Raw genomic sequence first — 9,620 nt, forward strand, 5'->3', positions numbered from 1 at the left:
ATATATATTTAAAATATTAATTTAGGGTTTTTTTTAGCATTGCTGCCAAACACTAGTCACCGTGACATCTAGCAGAGTGAAGCTTACCATTGAGCTGTAAGGCAGAGGCAAGACTTACGGGAAGTATTGGCCTTGTTTTGGCGCGTGGGGATGACTTGCACCCCAATTCTTCTGCAGATGTTGTGCCAGTATTGTACTTGGTCACAGATGAAGTCCATCGGTGGTTTGGATAGGAGGCTGCCAACCTGGGCAAGCACAGTGATTCCTCACCTAGATGGAAAGGAGGATTAGGTCTTCTTGGAGATAATCCCCCAACAGCTAGTGGAGGCACAAAGGGCACAGCAGACTCCTTGTCGGAGTCCTCCCCGCCAAGAAGATCTCTCGGGGGAGCTCTTTGCTAGGACATCCAGTGCTTTGCTACTTCACGTCTATCTGAAGGGCTCAAAGGCTTGTTTTGCATTTTCAGTTGCGTCTTGTTCCTATCCGTTGCTTGAATCCTGCCTTGGTTCATCCAGCAGTGCTGATCTTATTTTATATAGCTGTTGCAGCTGTCGGTCAGGACTGACAGGCAAAGACATGCTGCCGATCGGCGCAGTGACACTCGAAATAGGAAACTCGAGCTGCGTGCTGAGAGCTGACGGATGGCAGGGCACGAGGAGTGACGTGCGAACAGAGGTAGAGCGGGACGCAGCAAACACTACTTAGCACCAGAGATGGTCACACTTTGACACTACACTTCTCTCGTTGCTGTTAAAAGTTGGGGGCCTTTCCAACAACATTTGTGGGGGGAGAAATTGCAAATGCTAACAACGTGTTCTCTTTTGACAGTGTTTTCTGCAGCATTATTTTATGATATTTGAATCAGATTTATTGAAATTTGCACTCGTGGTTTTTTTTAAATAGGTAGTAAGGGTTTTTTTTTTTCCATTCTTCATTTTCTTCCTTGGTATTTTTGGGTGGTAAATGAAACAATTTGTAATGACTCGGATAACTTTTTATATGCGTTTCTGTAGGATCGCCACAAAGGAAGAATGGGAAATAACCCCTTGTTTGACCCCGTGACATTTCACACAACACCTTTTCTTCGGTTTTGAAAGACTTGACTTCTGGAGGCCCCCATCTTCCTAGGGCAGTGATTCTCAACCAGGGTTTCGTGGTACACTGGGGTGCCTTGAGGTCCATTAAAGGGTGCTGCAGGGTACCGCAAGTTTTTAGGTGTGCACAAGATCAACCCAAGGTTTCACATAGAAGTTCACAGCATTAAAACCCTTGTGGTCTTTCTGGGGTCTTTGCAATAGAAGAATTACGGTACTCTAGTATTTTTCTGTAGTCCAAAAATCAGTAAAAACACGAAGCAGTGGCATTTTCCAAGGGGTGCCTCGAGTCCAATGAGGGGTGCCCCAAGTCTAAAAAAAGGTTGAGAACTGCTGTCCTAGGTGATTCAATCCAAATGATATGGCTGTCTTGAGAAAAACAGTATTACTTCTTTTGGGAACAGTGTTGTCTCCAGTCTTCCAACCAGCCAGTGAGCGTTTGGGAAGATGATGAGCATGGCAGTTGCTATGTCCTTTATATTAAGGGGTTGAAGGTGCATGTAGATTATTGCAGCTGCTATCAGGAAACACTAACTGACCCTCAGAGCCTGGCTTCATCCCTTCGAGCTTGGGAAAGGCATTACTCCAAATACATTTCCAGAGATATCTCTATTCTTCCTTTACATTTCAGTTCAAAGATGCAACGATTGATGTGTCTATCCAGGCCCTTAGTTTTGCATTGACGAACCATCAAGATAGCACCGCACCCCTTCCTTAGCCATTTGTGAAACCATCAAATCTGTTTGGTGCCTCTCCATGCAATGGAAATGTGTATCCTAATCAAGGGCTCTTGGTGGACTTTTAACATAGAAGCTCTCAGATGTAACACTGACGTTCTCGGCTTTTTACAAGGAAAAACACTAATGAAAACTTTGCAATGGTTGGTTTAGGAATAGACCCACCCGCACGTCCACATTGCACAGTTTGGAGACGATGACTGATTTGACGTACAGTAAAGTAATTGGTGCTGTTCCTATTACACATGCCCTTTCTTCATTCCTACTCTCCATTGCTTTGGCATTATAAATAAGATACCCCCTCTGATTCTGTAGCTGAGTTAATAGGAGCAACTTTAAATGGTCTTTTTTTTCTTTATTTTTTTGGGTTTTATGTGACTCTTCCCAATTATTTTGACATCTCAAGAAAAGGGGCCGAGAATGGTGACCTTTCCAGTAGTTAGAGTCCATGTTTGCAGCTCCGTCTCCGTCTCCCTCGCTCGCCTCAGGTCAGTCGCACGGCCTTTTGCTCCCTCTGTCTGAGCGTGTCCACGTGTGTAACGAGAGTACCTGCCGCTCAGACGTGGTGTGAGACTCAGCCAATACTTATAAGGTTGCTTCAGCTCCTGAATCAAAGCAGCCCTGTGCATTCATAGCATCAGAGGCAGGGGATCCACATGCCTGCCCTAGGAATCTCAAAAGGAAATGATTATACTCATTGCTTTTTAAATGATACTGAAATTGTACCTTAAATCTTCCTTAAAATTTACCTTAAAAATCAGTCAACGTGAACCACAGAGGCTTAGGAAAGCAGGGACTTATCAGGGAGAATCCAATCAGATATTTGTTTTAAGGATGGAGGGTAGGAGTGTGTGTGTGTGTGTGTATGTGTGTATATATATATATGTGTGTATGTATATACACACACGCACACACACACATACACACACACATACATATATATATTCTTTCAAAACTTGAGATGTTTGTTGTTTTTCTCCTGTATGTATTTATTTAATATCTTCCTATCAATGGGGCAGCTGCAATTCTCATTTGGGAGGGATCGAGGGGTCTATCCGGTCTTGCGCATGGAGTTTGTACCTGTTTTCTGTTCTTTCAAGAGATAACTGGCTTTTTTTTTGCATAATTAGATCTCTTCATATAGAGACCAGTCAATAAGAATTTTTTTTAGTCCGTAAGTATTTTTTAATTAACCAAATCTCGGGTTGGAGGAAAAGCGCTGGGTTGTTGGGGTTTTTTTGCTATATATAAACGCTGCGTTTCATTGAAAAGACACTATCAGCATCTCCCTACATATCTGTGTGGTCATTTTATTGCTGTTCTACATCCAAGACTAATATTGAGCCAGATTGCAAAGGCAAACACTCGATGTGACCTAGTTCCTTTGAGCAGCAAGCATCTTTTGTCGGCTCAGCTCCTGCTTGTTTGCGTGGCTTTTTTAAATGATGGATTGCAGAACGAGAGTTTCCTAAAGATGAAAATAAAATGGTGTTTGATGGGCAGGAAATTCGGGGGTCCCTGGCCTGGCACGTTTTTCCCTTTGAGTTCAGCCGTCGTAGTGTTTTAGGCTCGTGCCGGGACACACAGTCAGTTTGGCCGGTAGTCCGATTCATCCCATTGCTCCTAAGCAGCTGCACCCCGCAAAGCTTTTCAGCAGCCCTGGCTGCCTTCCCTTGCTCCCACTTGGTACGTATTTGCACAACTGAACCGAGCTTTTCTTTCTGCGGGAGGTCAGATGGGAGCGATACGAAACACTACATTTTCTAAACAAGTGGAGCCGTTGGAGCCGCAGCGCTGGGGGCAGGACCGCATCTTTCGGTGGCTGCTCCGCTCTGCCAGGCAATCCTGAGAGCGCCCGTCCCTGGCACGGGATGCAAAACCACAGCCCTTGCCTGGTAGCAAACTGCGTACTGGAACCCAGCTGCCCGGCTCCAGCGTCGCCCTTCCAGCCACTTTCCCTCGTCCTTTGCACAAAGGGAAACTTTCCCAACCCAGGGCCTTTCTCTTGTGTAAGAAGCTGGCAGCGCTGGATGCTCCTTAGGATTCTTGCTGTAACCTCGGCGAGCCACGGATGAATGGCTTGTGTTTTGTTTTGTTTTTTTTTGGTTTGGTTTGGTTTTGATGAGATGAGACATTGTATATTGATGAGTGAGCGTTTCAAAGGTCTGTGGGGCTTTGGTACGTATTACGAATCTCTGAAGTTAATATTCGCCACGTTTTACATATTCAGAAGGAGCGCTCTGCATAAAATTGCTTTTGATATATGCCTACTGTGGGAGGGGGGTAGGTTTTGAGCAAACACTAGGGGCTTGTGGCTCAGCTGATTTTTGCTTTTAAAGCCTCTCTTTGTTCCCATGGATCAAAACCATCTTGAGATGAGCAGCCCTGGTGTGGCTGACAAACCAGGCTGGGCAGCGGTGCTGGTCGTGGAGCCAGTCCCAGCTTCCGCTGGCTTCGGGCTTCCCCAGGATTTCTGAGGCTGGTAAGGGTCAAGCACCTGAATTAGGTACCATATTTCCAGTGGGAGTCAAGGCACTTCCTTGCCCGGTCCTGTGGCATCTAGGGCCTGAAGCTGAGCTTCTTTCCCTCCCGTTCATACCATTGCAATGGCAGCAGACGCGGGCAGCTGTGAAGGCTGGCCTCAAAACGTGGCTCTCTCATGTCCAGAGGGACACGATGAGCACACTTACTCTTTCCAGATGTTGGAGCCTAGCTGCAAAGTATGTCAGGGCACCCTTTTTGGGGTGGAAAGACTGTCAGGCAAATGCTTCTGCGGAGGCCCCAGTCCATGTCTCTATGGGGAGAAAGACGGGGTGAACACAGCCTGCAGATGCCCAGCCTTTCCAGTGCAGCGCTGGCCCTCCCAGTCTGCCTTCAGCTTGGCTTCCTGGATGCCACAAGACATAGGCTGCTTGTGGCATCTGGTTTTTCCTTTGCAATCACGACTCCTTCCTTTGAAGGGGCCGTGTGTCCGAGAAGAGTGGCCAGGCCTAGCTGGAGGGAGAAGGAGGGAGCTGCCTTGGTTTTGGGCTCACAAATGTCACACATCTGTGGTGCTATCACCTTCTCGCTCCCTTGCACCTCTTGACAAAGGCGAGGTTTGAAATATTTGACAGCGAGGGCTTTTCGGCCAGGCGCCTTGAAAACCCTGCCAGATTGCCAGCAGAACAAGAGAGTTTAGGGTTCACCCTTCGGCCCATGCTTGCATGGTTTTGATTTGAAATGAGGTTGTCCCACTTGGAAAAGTCCGACCAAACGGGCGCTTTCCATTCTTGCAAAGGAAGAACAACTCCAGCCAGAGCAAACAACTCCAGGACATCTCCACGGAGGGCTCCTGGAGCCCAACCACTCTCCATAATAAAGGGCAGAGCCCGTGATCGCAGCCTGCGCAGTGATCTTACCTCCCTGCGTTACAATTTACTAGGCATCGCAGCACTGGCTCCGGTCCATCCGTTGGCTGCTGCTTGTTTGGTCAGGAAGGGAGCCCTGAAGATGCAGGGACTACAGCTGGGAGAGTCTTCCTCTTTCGCGGGCATCGGCGTGGTTTTAGGCTTGCAGCAGAGCAGACGGGGAACGGGAGAAAGAGTTACCAACCCTGCACAGGAGAGCGCGGGCTGTGTGCCAGGCGTGGATTTTCGGAGATCTTGGAATGCGTGTAAGAATGAACTTTTGAATCCTTTTCAGGCCCTAACTAGCATGCTTTCCAGGGAGGGAGTTTACATACCAGCGTTTCACTGACTGCAGCAGTTTCTGGAGGGCTTGAACTTTTGGAGCTAAGATTGCAGCCTGCACGGTTGCAAAGAGGGCTCTTGTCCAGAGCCACGGGGCAGCGTACGCATGGCAGGGGGAATACAAGTCAGGGGTAACTTCAGCAAAGTTAGAGTAGTAGCAAGCAATGATGAGCAAGACTGGGATCAATTGTGAGCCCTTCGTGCCACCCATTCATCTGTGTGACCCTGACAGCTGCCGGTGACTAAGCAAGACGGTAACCTGAAGATCCAGCTAAACGAGGTGTTGACTCTGAAACCTAACAACAACCCCATGATTTTAATGTAGTTGAATCTGAGCTAATTGTTCTGGCAGAAAGCTCCCAGCTCTTCTGGGAAGTGGACTAGAGTTTGGAAACACGGTTTAAACGACAAGAGAGTACTCCTTATATATTAAATTGCAGCCCTGGGGCTGCCTTGGCTCAATGGGATGGTAAGTGTATGTAACAGTATATGCAAAAAAAAATGTTAACAACCAAGCAGCGATATTTGAAATGCCCCTGATGCTCATATGCAAACCCAAAACCTTCCCTTCTTCTCAAGCTTGCACTATCACACCTTCGTTTTTATTTTTTTTAGTCTGACTTTGTAAAAAGCACAAAGATTTTTTTTTTTTAACTCTACTTCTAAGAAAGTCAATACTTAAAAGAAGGGGAAACTCTCCCTCTCAAACACTTGGGTTTTTCAGGCTTGGAAATAATTTCTACACCTGACCCAGTTCCTGCAGCTGCCAAAAAAGAAAAGAGAACGCTATTTAAATTTCTCAGAGAACCATTTATCTCTGAAAATATGCCATAGCAATTTGAGGTGGGGGTGGAGACTTAGCTATTTATCTCCACAGCCTGATATTTCTCTTTATGTTTCTAACTGTCAAGGGAAAAGAAAGGAGTAGGAAGCTATTCTTGGGCTATTATTGATGTATTGTGTTGCCATTATGTAGGATGTCTGCTTTCCTATACACTGAAGGACGTTAATAATAGCCCTCTTTCTCCCAGTCCCTCTTTGGGAAGATATGGATATGACCTGAGCCCCACTGCCCTTTTCAGTACATAGCTATTTTTTCAATAATCATTTCTATACCGGTTTTGGGAGCAGGGCACATCAAGCTGAGTGAGATGGGGCGTCTCCCCAGCTTTTCCACCCGCCTGCTTTCTATTTCAGGTGAACCGCGTACCTATTCCCCACCTGATCCTTCCTGTTTTAGACTGTAAATGCTTCTCTCGCTCTGTACGAAGCCTCGTGCAATGGGGCCTTGTGTCTAATAGGGGCCGCGGCGCTGCTACAGAAGGTGGGGAAAACCCCCCACATCCATTTGGTCTTACGTTAAAAATAGGCAGTCCTGCTTGGGGGAAACGACTAGGAATCTGACATCGCTGCATTTAAACTAGCATAAATTCCTGAAACGTCACACTTCCAGGGACGCGGGGCTTGCATTTAATAGGCCAGGTGGATTAGCAACACACGTGGCCAACGGGTTTAACATAATACCAGCGCTCAGGGTCTCCTGAAGCATTGGAAGATGAATGTCGGCAACACAAGGCGGTAACGAAGGCCGTGAAGCCGCCTCCAAGCAGAAAGTGGAAGCACATGCTGCAAGGGAAAAGCACAGGACAGAAGCTAAGGGATGTAACAGGCCTGATGGAGTACAGAGCCCCCACCTCCATTTTGCAGGAGAAGTGCATGCAACTCATGAGAGTTTCTGAAAATCAGGCTCGCGTCTGCTCGGTCCTTTTGTCATCATTACTCGTCTCGCGGTCGTGCTGCGCCGAGCCCTGTATAAAGGCCAGGGGTGTCCGTGCTCCCCGTGGAGAGATACTGGAGCCAGCTCCGATTGCACAAAGCAAGCAACACCCTGTTGCATCCATGCAGTGCTCTGCTTGGGCTAAGTCACCCACAGGGGCCTGGACTGACATGACCATCCTCCGAGACCTGAGCTACCTGGGTTCCCTACACATGATGGATGCTCGGGGTCCTTACCTTGAAGAGGGGGCAGAGGCAATCGTTTCAGATTCATCGACTTTGAAGTCCAGGTTGCACCTATTTCCAGTCCCAAACAGGAATTCAAGTGGGTTGTGCTTCTTCATTTGGGAAGCAGCTTGCATCTTGAAGAGGAAGAGGCACACCGCACTGGTGCAGCTTCTCTTTGGTTTTTTGGGGGGTTTTTTTCTTGATGCCTGCTCCTAAAACAAGAATGAGAAAAATGCTGTGATCTGCAACAAGGAGCTGAAGCCAAAGTCAGATAAGTCCTGTGCAAACAGCATATCGCTTTGGCAGCTGTAGCTGGAGGATCTTCTGTGGTTTCTGCAGATGGGCAGCGTAGCTCTGGGAGAAGGGAAGGACCCACTCCTGAGGCCGCTCCATCACGCTCTCCATGCAGAGTGGGCCTGGCAATCTGGTGTCTGGTGCTTTGCCGGTGCTCTCGTTTAGTTTTACTTCTCACATCTACAGCAGGCCTTCAGAGCACAATCCATTTGCTAGAAACGTGCGTTTTCTCTCGACTGCTAATCCTGGGATTATGTGCAATGATGATGGGAGAGCAAGAATTCTTCGTAATTAGGCCACCTTTGCCGCGGTGCTAATTTGCCATGCAGGTGGCAGCATGGTATAAATCAGGGGTGTCAAAGATACAGCCTGCAGGCTGGATCCACCCTTGAACTTGACTCGCAGGCCACATCTGGTAGGCACTCTGGACCAGCCTTATATGGGCGCCGTGTGCGATGCTGTCCCGGACCAGTGCGCGTCACAGGAACTGGGTCCTGCATGCTGGGGGAAGTGAGAGAGGGGTGTTTCTGGGCCTGATCCAGCTCACAGAGTCAGCCACACCACTCTTCCTGCCCATGGGGCGAGATGGTTTCCCAGAGAGGTAGTGGCATCTCCATCCTTGGAGGTGTTGAAGACCCAGGTAGACAAAGCCTTGTCTGGGATGATGTCGTTGGGGCTGGTCCTGCTTGGAGCAGGGAGTTGGACTAAGTGTGACCTCCCAAGCTCCTTTCCAACCTGAATTTTCTATGATTGGATGAGTTTGACACCCCTGGTATAAATAGGAAACAGTTTGCACTGAAATGCACAAGCTGAGGTTATGGTTCCCAATGACGTACGTTGAGATTGCCCACCTTGTTTTTAAAAAAAAGAAGCCTGGCACTTTCTGCTCCACCCCACGCCTTACTGACCGCTCTGGAAGGGCAGGGACCCCCTTCAGATTCGGCCTTCGGACATTCGCAGACTCTCCCGTGAGTCTGATCCAGGTCTGTAACCCGTCTCTGTCCAGTCCGCGGTATCCGTAATGTGCCTTGTAGCCATAGCTGCTAAGCACCTGAGCTGCATCTTAGCCAGCGTGGTCAGAAGCTCGTAGCTGTAGGCATTTTGCAGGAACGTCCCTCTTGGACATTGCTCTTTTCACTAAGTGCCTGTTCTGAAAGCCATAACCCTTTAGGTTTTCGCTGCAATAGAGGGAAATAAGTATGCAGCAGGGAGGAGAACTACCAATGCAGGGCCAGGCAGCAGCAAGGTTGTATGGCAGAAATCTGTTCTCCTTTGGGATGCCTCGCACACATCGATTCGCCTTGCACACACGGTTGCCTTGTGGATCTCCCCGGGGGCTGGTGATGGACCCCAAAGCCCATCCACCCTGACTCCTGGCTAGCGGTCAACTCAGCAAGACTACTGCAGATCTTTCTCCATCAGAGCAAGCAGCAGGGAGTGCGAACACCTCAGGAGCTTGTGTCTTAAGGCTGGATTTAACCATCACGCGAGTCCCAGTCCGTGGGTGTCAGGCCCGGTGCTGTGTCTTCAGCCCGGAGATCTGCCCGTCTCCTTCAGATAGTATCCAAAATTGCATTCCCCTGGCCCTGCTGCCATGCCAAAGCCTGGCCCTGCCACCTCTCTCCCCCCTGCCGACGTGGGTGCACGTTCATTTGCAGCAAATTCTCACGCACGGTTCGGGCTGGATTTCAGCTTTCTTGTGCCGGTTGCTCTCGGTCTCTGAGGAGCAGAGCTCTTCCTGGGCAGAGGGCTGTGCTGCG

The sequence above is a fragment of the Gavialis gangeticus genome, unplaced genomic scaffold (genome assembly GCF_001723915.1).
Source record: "Gavialis gangeticus isolate Ggan-Ray unplaced genomic scaffold, GavGan_comp1, whole genome shotgun sequence".
Classification (NCBI taxonomy): Eukaryota; Metazoa; Chordata; order Crocodylia; family Gavialidae; genus Gavialis; species Gavialis gangeticus.